The sequence below is a fragment of the Hipposideros armiger genome, unplaced genomic scaffold (assembly GCF_001890085.2).
Source record: "Hipposideros armiger isolate ML-2016 unplaced genomic scaffold, ASM189008v1 scaffold_130, whole genome shotgun sequence".
NCBI lineage: Eukaryota > Metazoa > Chordata > Mammalia > Chiroptera > Hipposideridae > Hipposideros > Hipposideros armiger.
In genome coordinates, this window is record NW_017731480.1 from 3013950 (window position 1) to 3034582 (window position 20633).

Here is a 20633-nt window from a genome sequence, read left to right on the forward strand (position 1 = left end):
GATCAAGCTGGCATTTAGAAAATAAGGTAGCAAAAAATATCCAATCAAAACAGCAAAAAGAAAAAAGAATCCAAAAAATTGAGGAGAGCTTAAGGGTCCTCTGGGACAACATCAAGCATACCAATATTCGCATCATAGGTTGATGATTGAAAACTTCCCTAACCTGGTGAAAGAAATAGACATATAAGCCCAGGGATCACAGAAAAATCTGACACACAATGAACCCAAAGTGGTTCACACCATAAGACACACCATAATTAAAATGCCAAAGGTTAAAGACAAGGAAAGAATCATAAAAGCAGCAAAAGAAAAGCAGGTAGTTACCTATAAGGGAGCTTCCATAAGACTGTCAACTGATTTCTCAACAGAAACTTTGCAGGCCAGAAGGGATTGGCAGGAAATATTCAAAGTGATGAGAAGCAAAGACCTACAACAAAGACTATTCTGCCCAGCAAGGCTATCAGAATTGAAGGACAGATAAAGAGCTTCCCAGACAAGAAAAAGCTAAAAGAGTTCATCATCACCAAACTAGGAATGTTAGAAGGATTTGTTTAAAAAAAAAAAAGAAAAAAGATAAAAAATATGAATAAAATGGCAATAACTACATATCTATCAACAATTACTTTCAATGTAAATGAATTCAATACTCCAATCAAAAGACACAGGGTGGCTGAATGGATCAGAAAACAAGACTCATACATATGCTTCCTACAAGAGACTCATTTCAAATCAAAGACATATAGAGACTGAAAGTAAAGGAATGGAAAAAGATATTTCATGAAAATGGAAACTAAAAAAACAGCTGGGATAGCAATACTTATACCAAACAAAATGTACTTTAAAACAAAGGCTATAACAAGAGACAAAAAGGATCCAGTAATCCCACTTCTGAGTATTTATCTGAAGAAACCCAAAACGCTACCTGGAAGGGACATATACATCCATATGTTCATTGTAGCATTATATACAATAGCCGAGATATGGAGGCAACCTGCATGTCCATCAATGGATGAATGGATAAAAAAGAGGTGGTACAGATAGGCAATGGAATATTACTCAGCCATAAAAAAGAATGAAATGTTGCCATCTGCAACAACATGAATAGACCTAGACGATATTGTGCTCAGTGGAGTAAGACAGAGAAAGACAAATGCCATATGATTTCACTAATATATGGACTCTAAAGAACAAGATAAATGAAAAACAAAACAAACTCATAAATATAGAGAACACATTGAGGATTACCAGATGGGAGGAGAGTTGGGATAGTGTGTGGAAAAGGTGAAGAGATTAAGAAATACAAATTAGTAGTTATAAAATAGTCAATAGAGGGATGTAAAGTATAGTATAAGGAATGTAGTCAGTAAGATTGTAATAACTGTGTATGGTGTCAGATGGGTACTAGATTTATCGGGTGATCACTGTGTAAGTTATATAAATGTCTAATATCATGTTGTACACCTGAGACTAATATAATATTGCATGTTGACTGTAATTGAGAAATGAAAAGTAATTTAAAAACAAAAAAAATCCACATGTTGTATGATTCCACTTATATGAAATGTCCAGAATAGGCAAATCCAGAGACAGAAAGTAGATTAGCAGTGTCAGGGGCTGGGGACAGGTGGGAATGGGAGAGACTGCTAATGGGTAAGGGATTTCTCCTAAAATTAGATAGTGGTGATGACTGCACATCCTTGTGAATATATTAAAATCTACTGAACTGCACACTGTGAAAGGGTAAGTTTTATAGTATGTGAATTATATCTTGATAATGCTGTTATAAAAAATTCATCAATTGAACAACATATTATTTCTTATTCATTGCATCAATTCAACAATATATTTCTTATCAGACTGGCAAATCTAATAGTCAGACAATATCAACTGTTATTGAGCATGTGGGAAAATGGAAGCTGCCAAACAGCTCGTGAGGGAGTGTAAATTGGTACAGCTGGCTTTAGCAATATCAAGTAAAACTGCAAACATTCTTACACTATGAGCCATCAACTTCTCTTCTAGGGAGATGTCCAAAAGAAACTATTATTAATAGTAGGAGTAGTTGTAGTAGTAGTTTCGGGTGTACAAAACTATGTAATAGTTATACATTTCACCCCTCACAAAGTGATAAGCCCCCTCCCCCAATCTATTGCCCCTCTGACGTCGTATATGTCTATTACAATTCCATTGACTCTATTCCTTATACTATACTCCACATCCCATGAATATATATGTATTAAGTTATAGTTGACATACAATATTATTCAGTTTCAGCTTCAGGTGTACAGTACAGTGGTCAAGCCTCTACACCATCCATGAAGTGGTCTCCCTAACAAGACATGAGTCCATCTGGCCCCCTAAAAAATATTTACAACATTATTAACTATATTCCCCAAACTGTTTTTCTATCCCTGTGGCAATATTGTAGTTACGTATTTATGCTGTCTAATCCCTTCCCCTTCTCCCTCATCCCCACTTCCTCCGAACTAGCAACCCTGTGTTTTTTCTGAGTTTCTGAGACTATTTCTGTTTACTTTGCTCATTTATTCAGTTCTTTAGATTCCACATATAAGTGAGATCATATGGTATTTGTCTTTCTCTGACTGACTTATTTCACTTAGCACCAAAATAAACTTTTATACACAGACACAGGACTTTCTCAGTGGTGACATATGCAATAATGAAAAACTGGAAACAACCTAGCGATTAGGTTCAGTAGGGTAATGGATAGATGATAATAGCAAATAATAATAGTTAACATTTATTGGGTGCTTAATCTGTGCCAGGTATTGTTCTGCCTTCTTTATTTGAATTAAACCATTTAATTCTCACGGCAATCCTTCTAAGATAGAAACTTTCACTATTCCTATTTTACAGGTCTTAACTACTTTGCAATACTACTTGGTAAATTCTATTCATTTAATGGGATATGGTATAATCATGAAAAGGAATGAACTAGATCAATGAGTTCAACAATTACAGAGAGCAGAAACATAATATTGAAAAAGTGAAGATTTCTGGAGAGGGATGTAGTGAAGAGGCCATGCAGCATGATGGTATAGTGCTCAGGTTCCTAAGCCAGGCTATGGGAGTAATTCCCAGCCCCACCGCTAATTAGCTGTGTGACCCTAGGCAAGTAACATCCCTGTGCATCTTGATTTCCTAAAAAAGGGGACAACGACAATAGTGTCTGCTACATAGAATAATTGAAAGGATGGAGATAGTACAGTTCTAGGCACAAAGCAATCGGTCTATAAATGTTCACATGCAGTATGCTACATTGTATATGTGTCTGTAAATCGTACCCACAAAACAGTATTTTTCACAGGTGCCTGCATGTGTGTATAAACATGCCTATAAACATCTATCTATATTTATATACAGGCTGGAAAGATGCTCACTAGTTTCATGACAGAGGTTATCACTAGAAAGACGGAAGAGAATGGTTTTGGAGGGTGGTACGTAGAATAATACAATTTCATTTTTATCTATAATGCTTCATTTTTTAATGAAGTTTTTCTTAAAGAATATGTGGCTAAATGTCAACGGTTAATTCTAGGTGGTGGGAATACGAGTGTGTTATATTATTCTTTGTATATTTCTTTAAAATTTTCTTCAAAAATTCAACTCACAGTCACTTGAAAAAAATGAACACACTTTTTCTTCAGGGCATCACATAAAAATCTTTTGCTCAACATTAATCACATACTTGTTTAATACTGAAGAAGCAGTTGAGTGTCTTAGCTCTTTACTTAGTTAATTTTATACAATTTACTTAAAACATAAGCTTAGTAATCCAATCTCCCAGTCCACATGCACAAATTCGTTACAATGAATTCAACATGTTGACTTGTGCATCAGAAGAGAAATAAAAATGAGACAAAGATGAGCAATGATTTATATAACCCAAGAAGAAATACATGTGCAAAGCTGCCCTGAGAATGGGCATTTCCCAACACTGCCATAGGTCTGAGTGTAAGCACCACACTGCCTACTAAGTTTTCCTGTTTGCAGCAATAACTATGATTACCCACACAGGGAAAGAATGCACTAAAAGGATCAAGCCCAGGTCAGGCTACATTGGAGATCTGACTATTAAGGGATTTGCAAAACAAGATGATGGTGCTGTTGATGAGGCCACAGCTTGTGGAGCATCTACTGGTCTTGGCTTTTCTCCAGCAAGGTTTGTTTTCATGGAGAACACGTATTAGTGACCCTTTCATCTCAATTCCATTGGAGTGGTTTGGAATTACTATTTCTCTCCAGGCTCCCTAAAATAGGGAACCTTTTTCTGATCACCTTTTGCTTTAGTAGTTCCTTTTTACCTCTGAATTCTGGTTTCTCCTTTCAGAGCTGGTCTTCTACCATCCTCCTGCTCAGCATCGCCGCCCTCACTTTCTGTATCCCTCAGCAGCCCTGCAACCACTCTCTATGTTCTCCAGATATCTGGGGATGCTGGTGGTTGAGGATGTAGAGGCAAGGGGGATGGGAGCCAACCTAAGGTCCTGTCCCCACTGTAAACCTTTTCTTATTGGTCAGTGGCTGTTCTGCAGACTACCGGCAGTCACACACACCCCAAGCTCACCAGGGTCAACTCTGATCTCAGGGATTCCACCCTGCTCTTCTCCAAATGTTCTCATTCAGTTACTATGTCTGCCTTTCACAGGGCACTCTTGAGGATCGTAAAGGATTAGGAGAAGGCAAAGTGGGTGGCCAATAGCTTCAGCATCAGCTAGACTTGATTCTAATTCTGCCAGTTACTACAAGTTTTAAAACTTGGAGCAAATTAATCAACTTTTCTTGATTTCATTTCTGTTTCCTTATCTGTGAAATGAGGTTAATCTTCAACCACAAAGTATTATTGTGAGGATTCAATGAATTAATATATGTAAAACATCTAATATTATACCTAGTATATAGCAAGTGGTCAATAAAGGATGAACATTAGGAATCTTCCATCACAGAAATAGAGGAACTCATTAAGAATGCATGACAACAATTTCTAATTATAAATTAAACAAGTAGAGCGATTAGCTAAGTACTATCTTGCAGTAATATATTTGATGTGTCTTGAAAGTAAACCAAATCAATTATGCTACTGCCCTGAAATTTAGCAAACCAAGAAACTCGCCTCCATTTTTCTGATCTGAACACAGATTCTAAAAGTCCAATCTAGAAGCTAAACTTTGATGCTGATTTGACAACAATTTCTCAACCAAATATGAGAAACTACTTAAACTTCCAAAGAAAGGCTGCATCTATTTCTGCGCTTTTTTTTCTAAGTTTCATGGAGATGATTATTATACATAAAATTTAAATTTCAAATACTGTAGAACTTGGGAGTAAATATATATTTTTTCATATTAACCCTATTTTCCCGTTAACCAAAATAACACTTGTTCCTTAGAGAAAATTTGTTTGTATATTTAAAATTATATTTTCAATTTATACTATATATTTAAAAATATAAAGAAAAAGTAAGACTTAATGGCTACTTAAGTTAGATATTTTTCTCAGCCTGTAGATAAGGCATGAATTGGACCAGCTAATAAAAATTACCACAGGCAAAACTCTCAGCTGGAAGGTACGAGGGTAGAGGTGGTGACTCCCATTTCTACTCCTGTATCCCTGGCCCTTGATATAGTAGCTGGCGTGCATCTACATGTCATACATGAATAGAGACCTACAAAACAGGGTTGAGAAAAATCCTTTACATTCCTAAATTACCGCTCATTTAAATTTCGTGAACATGCCGAGTCCATGAGGCTTTGTGGGGATGGGACCTGTGTAGTTCCATGGGGCCCCTGGGTTTAATGCTCTGCTGTCACGGTTTTGAAATTCTCAGTTTTCAACAAGGGGCTCCACAAATTGTGCAGCAGGTCCTGCCTCAGACTTTCTAGGACATTCACAGTCCTTTTTATTAATAAAGTGGAACATGTTTCTCAACCTTGTTTTCCCCCTAGGGTACATTTATTACATGAAGAAAGGTAAATTTGATTGGATCGAGTTGACACCTCTCTCCAAAGTTCATTTATCTCTCTGTGCTGTGATCAGTTCTGGGCACCTGCCTTGTACACTAGACCACAGCTCCTCAAAAGCAGGGGGCGGCTTCACGGTCTTTCTTTCCTCAGCATCTTGCATTGTACCTGGCATATAGTAAGTGATCAGTGAATACTGAAATAGATGAATGAGTACGTGATGAATCGCTAAACTGTAAAAATGCAGGCATCAAGGATGGCTATGAGGAAAAGATGCGAGTCCATTAAGATCCATGAAAATATGAAACCCCTTATGTCACCCTGAATATAAAACATCACCAGTGCTCAAGGCCGATCCTATGAAATACAAACCAGCAAATTCTCACTAGATTTTCTGTATGTCCTTAACACTAGAATCCACATCACTTCTAGAGGGCAAGGATGTTTTCAGCTGATTTTGTGTCATATCTACGATAAGGAACACATGCTTAAATGTCCCAACAGTCTGTGTTATGCACATTAGAATGGCAGGGCACCTGGGTAGGTCTTAAAAACCGATTTGACCTGACAAGAGACTGCTGATGGTCGGTTGGTCTGTCTGTCTCTCAAAAATGTTCTCCAGAAACTGTGGGCAAACTGTCATATGCCTGATAAAGAAACTCTAGTAGCTGTTGCCGGTGTCTGCGTTAAATTCCCTCAGAATCAGTGTTCTGGTAATTATGTGGGAAAAGACTGCAAACTAGAGGTCTGCTGTGTGATCAACCTCAGAGGGCTTAAATACATTTAAATTGTGGCTAACATTTGTAAACGCAGAGCTTTCAAGTGAGGATTCAAAGTTCTAACCTCTCTTATACAATTGGGAAGTATGGCAATATCAGGCTGCATTTCTACAGAGCAACATCTCTGTCAGGGGCACTTCCCGTCAGCCTCTATCGTACCCGAGGCTGTCAGGCGGCGATAGGTACCCTCTGTCAGCTTGTCTGCACAGTTGGTTTTCTTATACTCAGTGCACTTCACTCATTTTGGTTGCCTGCCTGGACTCGCGAAAGCTTTCAGGTTTTGCTGAAAGGCTGCTGCAACAGTCCAGGAGTGCAGAGATGAGAGTCCAGACAATGAAATAGTCTTCTAAAGGACCTAGTTCCTCCAACCCATCCTCCTGCTGATGAACATGGTCTCGATTAATCGTGCATAACTTCCCCTCTCGAAAACTTTCAATGACTCCAATCAACTACAGCCGGCGTATATAGCTGGTTTTAACAAAGGTTTTCTATAAAGGGCCAGATAGTAAATATTTTAGGCTTTGCGGGCCATATGGTCTCTGCGACTATTCAACTCTGCCGTTGTAGTGTGAAAGGAGCCATAAAAGAATATATGTATGAACAGCAACACAATGCTGTGTTCTAATAAACTTTGTTTACAAAAACTGGTAGTGGGCCGGATCTGGCCCAGAGGCTATAGTTCACTGACCTTTGAACTATAGCATATGATTGACATTCCTGACCCTGGCAATCAAAGCTCCCCCTTGTCTATCTTACATTTTCAGACCCAGATCTGGTATTAATACTGTCCTCAGACAAATTACCTGAACCTCTGAGCCTCAATTTCCTCATCTGTTAAAAGTGGGACTAACACTACACCTAAATAGCACAATTGCTGTGAAAATTAAAAAAATATATATTATATATGACTACTTACCAAGTGTCCTTTCTGTCACCCCACTCCCTGTGCTCCCTGTCCCAGGCAAACTGCTCACCATTCCTTGCACAAGGCTTTTCTCACCTCTGCATGTTGCTCTTGCAGTTCCCTCCATGACTTTCTTACTTATTTCCCTGTGTGCGAATTCTTCCCATTCTTCTATTCCCAGCTTAAGTGCCCAAGTCATGAAAGCTTCCTTCATCTCTCTTAGCCAGAAGTAATTGCTCTTTTCTCAAGTGAAAGGGTACTTTGTGTCTCTCTTAAGGCACTTAAGACTTTTCATCTTAGGACTGCATAGGTGTCTTATTTCCCTTAAGCCCCCAGAACCACTTGCGGACAGTAATCATGTCTTATGCATCTCTGGGTCTCCTCCCTGCTCCCATAGCTATCACAGTGCCATGCACTAGTCAGTTAGCAAATATCTAACTGACAAACGATTGACTTGCATTGCTCCCCTCCCCACACCCACCACCTTAAACAAGTCTAAATATTTATTAAATACCCCAAGCGGTAGAATGATTATCTTCTGCATTTATCCTAGGGGGAAAAGAAGGAAAAACATTTTCAAATCTAGTCCCAGTTATTGATTAGCTGATTGAATCCTAAATATGGAAAAAGAAAGGATGCTCATGGTCACCCAAGTGTGATATTTATACACGTCAACTTACATGTTCTAGGATTCCTAAAAGTGTCCACATTGCTTTGCCCATTAAAAACAATTAATTGGGGCCGGCCAAGTGGTGCGATGGTTAAGATCTGGCTTCGGACGCCAGAGGGCCCCGGTTTGGATCCCACATATGAGGGCCAGTGACACTGTCTTCTACAGCTAAGATGCTGAACAACAGCTCAACCTGGAGCTGGGCTGCCGTGAGTCGCCGACGACGGCGTAGGCTGCAGTCCCTGTGGCAGTGGGTTGCCATGGGCTACCGTNAGTCCCTGTGGCAGTGGGTTGCCATGGGCTACCGTGTGTAGCCAGCAGCCAGCGTGAGCGGCCAGCAGCCGCAGTGAGCAGCCGTCCAGAAGCCAGCGACTGATCTGCCTCGCCAGGGAAGAGCACAATGATGGTGCCAACTTGGGTCAGTGAAGCAACGTCCTCCACAACTAGACTGAAGAACTAAAGGACAGCAACTTGTCTGCTCCCCTTCCCCCAATTCTCCAGCGCTGTTCCTAGCCCCCAATTCCCCAATAAAAATCTTAAAAAAACAAACAAACAAAAAAACAATTAATTGGTATCTGGACATAACTGATCTCAAGTCATGGCTCAGGTTATGGTCTATGCTCTAAACAGCAGGGTTAATTTTAGTGTTTAAAAATGAGTAAATGTTCTAGAAAAGGCAAAACTACAAAGGCAATACAAAGATCAGTGGTTATGGGGTAAGGGAGAGATGGATAGGCGGAGCACAGAGGACTTTTAGGGCAGTGAAAATACTGTATATGATATAATAATCATGGTGGATACAAGTCATGCATTTGTCCAAACCCATAGAATGTATGATAGGAAGAATGAACCCTAAGGTAAACACTATGGACTTTGGGTGTTATGATGCATCAATAAAGGTTTGTGCTTGGTTTTTGTTTTTTGTTTTCCCAAAAAGGTACCGTTCTTCTGATGAGTAATGTTGATAATGGGGAAAGCTATGCATGTATGGGGACAGGGCATAGATGGGAAATCTCTCTGCCTCCCTTTCAATTTTGTTGTAAACCTAAAACTCCTCTAAAAAAATTAAGTCTTTTAGAAAAAGAAAAAAAAGAAAAAGGTAAATGGCCTCCACAAAATACCTTTCTGTTTTAAACACCTATTGGTGATATTTGTTAGAAATTGTTTTAATAATGACCAATTCATTTCAGCAAGTTGAAAATTATACAATCTGGTAATATTACCAAGGCATACTTGTTAAGAAATCACTCACTTTTGTAACGCAGACCACAGGACCAAGGGAGTGATTTCAGGAGTACAGAAGGAAAGTTATTGCTTATAGTGCTACTAGCTTCAAAGAGGAAACCCTAGCAGACATCCAGTACAGTATGACCCAAAAGCATTAATCTTTGCATGATTCAGACCATGTACACGTCCTCACTGAAGACATTCACAGTCAATGGCCTTGGAAACATTGGTGGGTAAAGTCAAAGAAAAAGGAGGCACTGCAGGAAATACAGTTCATGAAATGCATGGCTGTAAAAGCATGAAATCTGACCAGGTGTAATGTGAATCTGTTTAAAGAAGACTTAATATCACTCATCACTACAGAGAGGAGGTCAAAATAGTCTAGAAAATGACAGGTGGGCTCTGTGCGCCAGCATGTGGAGCAATGGGTCTGGAAGTCAGCATGCCACGGGGAATGGCTAAAAAGTTCCCTAAAAAGCAGAGTAATAAAAGCTGAAAGTCCAAACCACGATACCACTAGACCGATCCTAAAATTCAAAGACGTGTGAATCAGAATCTCTCTGACACGGACAAGAGCTCTTCATTCTGGTGGCTATCCTGAAATACATGGAGAAACGTGATCAGCAAAGGAAGACGAGAACAACACGCTCCTGACAACGGCCCAGTAAAGTCTGACCTTAGGCCCCTTGAAAGGTGGATGAGGTTTCCATGGGATGGAAAAGGGGTTGGCACCTACTGGAGATCACATTTGTAAAATAAATAACCTGCCAGCCTGATGACCCAATGTGGGTTGGCCTTACCAGTCATGATCAGGGACAGCTTCTTCTATAAGCAAACGATGGTATTTTTATGGTCTCCCTTTAGGAGAAATCGTCAGAGAAGGGGTATAAGAAGCGGCGAGATGAAAGAACAACTGGCTATTCACTACTGTGCTCTGGTCTCCTTTCAGCCTTGAAGTACATAGCGTCAGGCCAAGGAACAAAGAACACCCTAAAAAAGAGACTTTGGGAAGGTGTGGAAGAGGCTTCCTTAACTAAGAATGCTCAGTACCCCGTGATTTATGGCACTCTAGGTGGAGAAGATTGAAGGCAACATGTTGATATCTTCCTCATGAGGGTTAACTGAAGCATAGATGCCGTTCACATCCCATAGGTGGTGTTTAATGTGCTTTTAGGATACAGCTACAGCACGCTATCCTTCCAGTCACTGTCCAGTGCCCTGAACATTAGAAGTAAGGTTCTGTGCACTCTGTGGAGTTTTTTTTTGTGTGTGTCTGGGTTTTTTTTTTGATAACCCTCAAGTCTCCACAAGGTACTGTCCTCCGTTCACTGAGTCAGGTTGCTTCTCCACAGCCAGGGGAAAAGGGGCTAAGGCCTAGCTCCGGTTCTAAATCAGTAAGAGCAACTATGGAGACCTGCCAGGGGCTGTGGGAACCTCTCTTATATTTAGCCACCTTGACAGCACTCCCTCACCAGGTATTCCTGAATTCTTACTATAACTATTACACATGTATCATAGTTTGGAAAGTCAATGCAATAAGTAAAGTCAGTCTTCAGTGTCAGTAAAAAAAACCAAAACACCAAACTCATTAACTCCTCAGTGGAAGGGGAAATTTCTTTCTCACGGCAGCAGCTGATGAAAACATTACTGACTGGTCTATGTGGAATGTTTCCAAAGGGTAAGAAAACAAAACTCAAAGAAGAGAGACACAGACAATATGAAATAAATGAGTAAGCACCAAATCATTTATCTCGGGCAGGCCCACAGGACTACACACTTGAACAGATACCACTCTTCTATGCTCATTCTCTCTCTAGAGTCTGACCTTTGACCCTGACCACCTCTCCACCCCCACGCACTCCCCTCCCCCGCATCAGTCTCACTAGCAGGTCTTAGTTTGAAAAGACTTAGCTCCTTACACATCAGAATCTAGCCTTTAAAGTTACACCATGATAAATTAGCCCATCATTTCTACTTCCTAAATTTGACAATTTTCCCTACCCCATTCCTAAGATATTTTTTCTATTTACAATGAAGGAAGTCCTCTTAGAGACCAAATTTCACCAGCTACACAATCAGCCATGGTTTTAGCGGGCTATCGCTTGTAGTACCCAAACAGATTTTGACTTCAAATGATTAATTGCAGAACAAAGGCCGCTTCCGTTTGCAGAGCTTCTCCCCCGGGCCACAGGGGAGTGGAAGTCGGGGAGGAGGGGGGGGTCCCTGGACTTGCCCTGGAATGCATGATCAGTTAAAGCCAATCACTCCGCACTCGGTAGACGAAACACCCCAAGCCACCCCTGCGATTTAGGTGCGGAGTGAAAGGTAACAGCATTGCACTTCCTTGATCAGGGAGAGGTGTCTGGGAGACAGATTGGAAACTGAAGTCGGCCCTGTGTCATAAATCTGCAAATTTAATTGCAATGCACGACTAGTCTTTGGAAGACCTTTCCAATTCTGATAATGAAGACATGCGCGTGCTTGTAGACGCCAACTCCCCCCCTCTTTGATTTTGAAACCTGTACCACCTACTGAGTCTCACCAAAAACTAGAAGTGATCAGAGGCTGTTTGCACGGTGACTAAAACAAAAGGGTGAGGGAACAGGGGAGACTGTGTGGAGCAGGCAGCCTTCCTGGCGCCCCTTAAATCATACGACCCAGGCAGACCCCTATTCCTTCTAGTCTATGCCCAAGGCGGGAGCTGTCAGGAGGCCCACAGATAAGCAATTTAGAAATATTCTCGCTGAATAAAGGAGACTTACTTTGGGTTTCCACTGCTGTCTGCCAAGCCAGGGAAATAGAGTGCAGACAGATGCTCTCTAAGGTTCTTATTTGAGCTCCAAAGAGGTTTGAGGCTTGGCACAGCCATGAAGCCCAAGGATCTTCACTTCTTTTTTTTTTTTAATACAAATTGAAAGTAATACAGTCAAGAACAGAGAAGGTGATTGTTCTAGCCCATTGACTAATCTTTCTTGCTTCTGAACATGTCTATTCTCTTTAACAAAGCTCTTAAGATATTAAATCCTTGGATAAAAGCAAACCACATGGGATGTATTTGGGGGATTCTACTTCCAAAATCCAAATAAATAAGATCTGTCATCTATCAGAAGCAGACAACAAATTCTGTAATCAATTTAAATGTGGCAAAAAAAAAAACCAAACAAACTCCAAAACATTGTTTATTTATTAACAAATGTTAATTGAGCACCTACTATGTATAAGGAAACACAAGGTGCTAGAGAGAAAACAGAGATACAAGACATGGCTCTTGTCTTCTAAGCCTTACGATTTGTTTAAGGGAGATGTCTATAACTAAGTGAATGAAGAAGTAATCACTGTGCTCAAATTGAAAAGACAGCAACAGCCCAGAATCCTGGAGGAAAGAGATTGGGGCAAACTTTATGCAGGAGGCAGTATGTGATCACTAAATAAAATTCTTCCAGAATAGGTCTTACAGCTTACATAGCAATGAAGACATAATAGGTATTTTTAAAGTGTGTGCTTAAATCAGGCTGAGTAAGTGCTGCAAATTTATATTAAATTTATATAAATGCAAAAATGCAAATGCATTAGACTGATGTGGACTGAACTCAGAGCGGGGACACGCAGAAAACATGGCACATAGACTGGCCCTAGAAATCACACCGCGTGATTTTTCCAAAATGTGTGCTGAGCTTCTCAAGTCCAGGCCTTTGCCAAGTGACCTCCCATAATGTCCTTACCTCTTTCTTCTCTAAGGAGCTGAATTCATCTGCTGTTAATGCCCAGCTCACGTCCTACCTAAATTCACAGTAAATCAAGGTTGGAAGAGACCATCAAGATCACCTAAGTCTAGCAGTTCCTAAACTGGGCTGCGAATGTAGTAAGAACCACTGGGGAGGTGTCCTTCTCTCTCCGACCTGCAAAGCTAACCTGATACATTTAAGCCAGGGATGGGTGGAGCCAAAGCACTAACTGCCGCCATTGAACAAAAAATGGGCTCTTGCTCTGCCCTCTCTTGGGGGGCGGGGGGAGGGATTTCTAAAAGTGCAGGTCCCTACTCTCCACCCCCTAAAGTTCTGATGCAGTACATTTGTTTACATTCTACAAGGCTCTCCAGGCACTTCGGGAGATCTGCCCGATTTGGGAACTGACCTCCAACATTCCCCCAGTGGCTTCTGAATCCCCCCTACAACTTTCTGCCTTATGACCAAACATCTTGCTTGTGACCAAACATCTCCCGAAGGCCCTCCCTGGCTTCCACATGTCTGTGGGATCATTACCTCCTCCAAACTCGTACACCACCCAGGATCTTGAATGCTCACTTAAAATCATTTTGTTCTGTGTTGTGAAGTCCTTTCTATGTCAATAAACCATTATTAGGCTCTATGCTGAAGACCGCACCAAAGAAGATGTAACAAGGAAAAGGTTTATGTTACATGAGTGGAAGAAGACACATAAACCGTTAAAATAACAACTAAGAATGAATTAGGTGCTAAAGGATGGTAAGAAAAATACGCTGTCAGAGACTAGAGGAAGAGGTAGTTCTGCTACTTAGAGGCAATTCAGCAAATTTCTAGAGGAGTTGGTTTTGGGGGTAGTTCTTAAAGGATGGCTACATTTTGACTAACAGGAAACAACCAGGGACAATGCCATGTAAAGAAATGATCTGATAAGACTACATGACAAGAAGGTGCAGATGTGAGAAACAGTGAGTGGCCGTGGTGGGTACCTGCAGGATGAGGATATAGAAAATGAGGTTGGAAACGAGGGCATTTTTGGAGGCTTGTGCTCTAATTTGGGAGAGAATATGGAACATTGGAAGAGTTCAAGCTTTAGTGTCAAATAAGACCTCAGTCTGTGGTTTACTAGTGAAAGTATGACATTGGCAGTTTGTTCTCTTCCTCCTCTGCTTATCTATGAAATAACAATACACCTTCTTTTCAGGGCTGTCCTTTCAAGGGCTCAACCAGTTAATGAATGTAACCAACCTCACACTAAGATGGATCACACTCTTCCGTTTATTTCATCAGTCACAGAAAACAACAGAATATGTTTTAGGAAATAAACGTGATCTAACTTCTCTTTTAGAAAGACTACCAGATACAAAAGGGCATTGAAGAGGAAACAGAAAAACTATAAGCGGAGAGAACAGTTAGAACAATGTTGCAATAATCCAGGTGAGAGATGAGGTTCTGAACCAGGACAGAGCCGCTGTGAAAACAGGGTAAAGAAGAATAACCACTGAGGAGGCAACGCTGAGATATCAGCAATTGGTGGGATGTGAATGTTAAAGCATTAAAGGTGATTTGGGTTTCCAGCCTGCCTTCTGCTACGAGGAAAACAGTGGTAAAACCGAAACTTAGGGAACCTAAGGGCAGTCAGCCTCAGCTGAGACAGAATAAGTTCTAAGAGGGACATAGTGAATTGCAGGTGAAGGCTGGGCATCCTGTGGGAAGGTTAAGGGTGCAGTAGGAGATTTGGGTCTAAGACTTTGAACTAAGAAGTTGGCTCTGGGTGGGAACACTTGGGAGGCCTTGGCTAAATAAGAGGTGGTAGGCGAAGCTGTGAAAATAGGTGGCACTAGCTCGGGAGAGAGTATTAAGCAGAAAAGAGGAACACTGAGATCTGAACCTCAGGGGAAGGTTCACGCTTAAGGCATAGAAGGAAAAGAGGAGCTAGTGAAGGAGAGGAAAGAGGACTGGTCACCTTCACAGAAAGATGCCCAGAATACTATCAAAGCAATGAAGCACTTCAAGACGGAAGAAACTACCATCAGTGGCAAAAGCTAGTAGATATAAGGAGTCAGAAAGAGCCATTCGATTCCACAATTCGGGGAGGTGGCAAAGTCTGCCAATGGTCTCAATCCCATTTCTCCTGCTGCCTTTAGTAATGCAGCCCATATATCTTTAGCTGGGCCCGTGGCTTCCAGATAAGCCTGCGTTGCCTCATCTCCCTTGTGTGTAGTCATGAGACGAAGGTTGGCCCAGTGAAATGTGTGCGCCTTCCAGGCCACGTGCCTGAAAGGAAAAGATGTGCTCTCCTCTGGGCAGGAACTCAGAAACAGTGGTTATGTGAGCCATTTTCAACCTTGTAAATAAGGGCCATGCCTTAATGATGGCTGCCACAGGAGTGAAGGAACCTGGGTCCCCCACATTCAAACAACTTGTACTCAAATTATTATGCAAAAGTAAAATAAACCTTCTTGTTTAAGCAACAGTGATTTTCATCTCTGTTATGACAGCTGAGACTTAATTATACAGGAAGAAGTGAATATGCGCAAAGGAGAAAGAAGTGAGGAAATTAATATAAACTCTTCTTTTAAGAAGCTAGAAGGGAAAGGAAAGACAGAATGATAGTTTCAAGAGGAAAGAGGGTCAAAGAGGTTATTTTAAAAATTATTTTATAATTCTTATCATTTTAAAGTCTACCTTGTCCTCTCCTTATTAATGGCATATTTTTAATTTTGCAGTAGTTTTATATTTTTTTTTCTTAGGAAATAAGCAGATTTTATTCTTCATGATTATGATAATTCTGTTTAGAAGTTAGCTCTTTGGGACATTTACTGTTTGTGTATTTGTACAGAACTGCCCTCAAATGTGACTTTTGGAAAATTCAAAGTTTTGCCAATAAACTAGAGGGTGATTTGTATTATTTAAGGGGTCCTTTACAATACAAAGCTTCTTAGCAGTTAAGGGTATACAAACCACTTAACCACATAACAGAAGGCTAGGGAAGAGAAAGTTAACTTGTTAGAAGTTACTGTAATGATCATGTATGGATGTCAGTAGGAAAGCAGAAATTAACAAATAAAAATTTTAGTACATAAAACTTTTTCCAGCAGTAACTTCATCATATAAAGAGAGGAATTTCTGCAATGTCTACACTGCAATCAATGGCTCCTTTGAGTGATGATAGCGTCTTTAAGTCCCGAACTCATGGTCCTTAAAGTGACCTAAGCAGTAGGGAGCTCTGAGAACAGCTTTTGAGACAATGCCACAACAGCTCTGAACTATCTGCTGTCAAGGGCATAGCAGTTACATAATTAACCATGATAGCTGCAAATAATATACTTAAAACAAAAACCCTGTTGGTGTTTAGCTGAACAACAACAAAAAAACAATGGTGTAAATTATAGCTATGTGTATAATAAAATTTCTTATTTGCATTTCACATAAAATTCACTGAACTCCTTACTCACTCATTACTTACCAATTACGGGTGCTTTTTTTTTTTTTTTTTTTTAAGATTTTTATTGGGGAATTGGGGGCTAGGAACAGCGCTGGGGAATTGGGGGAAGGGGAACAGACAAGTTGCTGTCCTTTTGTTCTTCAGTCTAGTTGTGGAGGACGTTGCTTCACTGGCCCAAGTTGGTACCATCATTGCGCTCTTCCCAGGCGAGGCAAATCAGTTGCTGGCTTCTGGACGGCCGCTCACTGCGGCTGCTGGCTGCTCATGCTGGCTGCTGGCCACACATGGTAGCCCATGGCAACCACTGCAGCCTACGCCGTCGCCGGGACTCACTGCAGCCCAGCTCCAGGTTGAGCTGTTGTTCAGCATCTTAGCTGTAGAGGGCAGTGTCACTGGCCCTCATATGTGGGATCTGAACCAGGGCCTTCTGGTGTCCCAAGCCAGCTCTTAACCAACATGCCCCTCGGCCAGCCCATGGGTGGTTTATTTTTAATGACACTTTTAAAGTTTGTTTTGGCTCAGGATGAATTATTTGCCAAGACTTTATTCCTGGAGTCATGAGTCCTCTGGGGCTTCTTTACCTTTTGGTAAATTCATTGCTCATTTTGTGGGTAGTGGTGGTTTGTGGCCTCTGTGTGAGCATGTGTGGTTGTATGGAGAGCAGTCTTAACATACCCTTCATAAGGAAGGGTCCTAGATCCCAGAGCAATTAACCAGGGAGAAAACAAGCAGGAAATGAATAAAAGATAGCCAATAATGGTAGCAGCAACAATTAGGCTACCTCCTTGCAATTATGCATATGCTTGAATAATCTGATGATTTAATAGGTGGAAGAAATGTGTGTTACAAAAATTCATTGACTGTTTGGATATCAAGGGGCACAGATACAAAAGGGCACAAAAGGGTAAAATTGAGGCAAAGCTGCCTCTGAGAATAAAACTCTTGATGACCTTTAATAAGCCACTACATGCAATGTTGGATCTGGAAAATATTTTTTTTGTGTGCACACTTTCAATAGATAATGTGGGCTTTTAAGACCAACATTAGTATTTTAGGGGAAGAACTGGGGGCATAAGTCAATGTAGCTATAGACATTTCCCAATTCCAAGAGGGCAATGAAAAGTCTCCCTGCCCCAAACCTCTCCCCCGTTTACTATCAGACCTTGGCTTGAAATGTCATCCAGTATAGCTTCTAATGAGCTCGAGAGCAGAGGTGAGGAGCATTATTTCAGAACTGAAACACACAGTTTCTCAGAATATTTGAAAAGTAGTTTCTCGATTTATAGAGATTTCAAGCTAGAAGAGATCGCAGTGAACATTTAGCTCCTGCTTCCTCCCAGTACATACATTTTACAGACGTGACAGCTGGGCCCCTCAGGCAATCAGTGACTGGCTCAAGATCGCACAGCAAACTAATGGTGTATAAATGCTGGTTTCTGACTCTCCATCTAGAGGTCTTTTGTACACTTCCGGGCACTCACTGCCTGTACTTACGGGGGTAAGAGAAGGGTCTCATCTCACTGGACAATGAGTTCCAGTCCTAGAGGCAGTATGTGGACTGGGTGGGTCACAGAAGGAGAGTGGAGGGAGTGGGGCATTCTGGGTAAAGAAATTGGCTATGTTGCCTACTATTGGCTTAAAGGACAAGGAAAGCTTACTGTCATTAATATAGCAATGGCATCCTGTAGTAGCTTGTTCTTCTACTGGCTACAGTTAATCCGAAGGGAAATCATAGTGCCAGTGAAATGCCAGCCCCTGACGCCAGCTCAGTGTAGTGGTAGGGCTGGTTTATGGTTCGCTCACAAGGCAAGAGGACCCTGGACATTTTCAGACAGTCATCTGTATGTTGAGAGATTGTTCTGGGTTTCGTGAGGGGCAGTGGTTACCCGGACGTGGCACGGCATCATCGCATTTTGCATCAAGCTAATGTGTATTCATAGAAACCATGCTAAGGAGAATGAGAAGGCAGGAATCTCCACCACCTAAAGTTGATCTCAAGTGGCCTGAGGTAGTTTTCAACACTTCCATTCCATTTGGAAGTGAACCTGTCCATTTGAAAATACTTTTATCGATCCTTAATTTTTCCCATTGATTTTTGGGGATTTCGTTAGGTTCCCAATATATCTAAACACCAAGTGGGTGAATTTTTTTCTGATGGGATCCAAAACTATAGTTGTTGTTTTTTTTTTCCTAATAATTACAAGCCATCAGGTTTTCATTTGGTCATGAATTTTATTTTTGAGGATGACTTTGTACTGTGCATTGTTACCTCCTGAGATTTAATGTTGTTGGGATTTATTGGATTTCTGGGAAAAGTATAATAAAAATGACAATATCAACCATCATTAATTAGGTGTCAAAACAAAGTAATCATATTGTTTCTCATTTAATTACAATAGAAAAATGCAAGTTAATTTCTTATTTTACTATAATAATATATGATTCCAACAGTTTAAAAGCTAGAATCCTTAGCAGACAGAGGGCAACTATAAAAAAAGTCCTCACTTCACAAGAAAATCCAACCTATTAATCAATTTGTTTAACTGGATGAGCAGTGATATACATGCTGTGCTAACATTTCTTAGCAAACAGATTTTTGTAAACAAGTTGTTTCCAAAATATTTTATGAGCCATCATTAACTTTCAGAAATGTTATTTTAGGTTGGAAACCTCAGTGATCCATCTCGCAAAGCATGGCGAGAATGAAGAGACCCTTGAAATCGCTCAATGAGAAGAACTGAAAAGGCTCCTGTGGAGTCATGACCCTTTAAAGGTGTTGGTTTACAGAGTGCGAAGTGGGCAATTTACCAGCTGCACCCAGGAAACAGCACTGCGAATGCCTGTGGCGAGGAATCAGAGAGTGTGTCATTTTAAAGGACAGTTGGCACCGCCATTGCACACCCACACTTTGTTTGGTCTAACTTCAGTGATAGGAAAAAAGCCTTAATTTGGAATATAGTTATTTCAACAGAAGAGTATTACGATGAAAAGCAATGAATTACCTTCTCTGTTGTTGTTTTTTTGGACCATTTTTTAGGGCTCCAACCTCACGGACAAATCGACTAAAGACTATGCTTAAAATGTGAGGTGTAAAATCTTAAGCAAAGGCCATATAATTCGGAGCCCACTGCTGGTTTCCCCAAGTGTGGACATGGAGAAGAAAAGGAGCGTGGCGCTACTACTTTCCTAGGAGGCTTACAAAACACAGAGTTTATTCCACAGACGCTTATCGTAGCTGAAATGGTTAAATACGCGACTGCAGGGCGAGAACAAATACGTTGGGTATCAAGATTTTTTAGGATTTTTTTTCATGCTATTATCAACAATCTATTTTCTTAACAATGTCACTTAACTATTTCTCCGCTTCAGTTTCTCTACATAATGGATGCACTCGCTTTAATTCTCATGTTCTGAAAGAGGTAATGGTGGAAAGATACGTTGACAAATATTTTTAAAGCTCTTTGACTTCCTTAGAAAGAAAGCAGACTTTTGAAAAAATTCCCTGAGAAAATGTTTAAAGACTCAGTAATACTGGGTCAAAAAAAAAAAATCTCTAAATGTTGACCAGTTTAAAAAATAGGTTTTTAAAGGTGAAACATATTAGTGTATTGTGCGTGTCGATATATTATGCATATACCTTTTCTCCAATTGCAAAGTAAAGAACAAAAATACTGAACGAAAAAATTTTAGGTCTCAGTGTTTAGTGACATAGATGCTACAATTCAATAAAACATTTCCCTTAATTTGTAGAATTTTTTTGTCCTTCTATTCCACTTTGAATGGCACGCTATGCATCTGTCCTGCAGGAGTAGCAAGTCCTGTCTGAAGCTTAAATCCATGACACCATTTCTAAGGACAGTAGCAACTTGATCAAAACAGTGATCAAGCAGAAATGCTTTTTTTCC

At 40.5% G+C, this 20633-nt stretch overlaps 1 protein-coding gene across 1 annotated transcript in view; it reads right to left on the reverse strand.

Moving 5' to 3' along the window:
* Positions 1-20633, reverse strand: part of FMN1 (formin 1) — a 288007-nt gene that overhangs the window by 14651 nt on the left and 252723 nt on the right. The gene's annotated exons all lie outside the window — the stretch shown is intronic.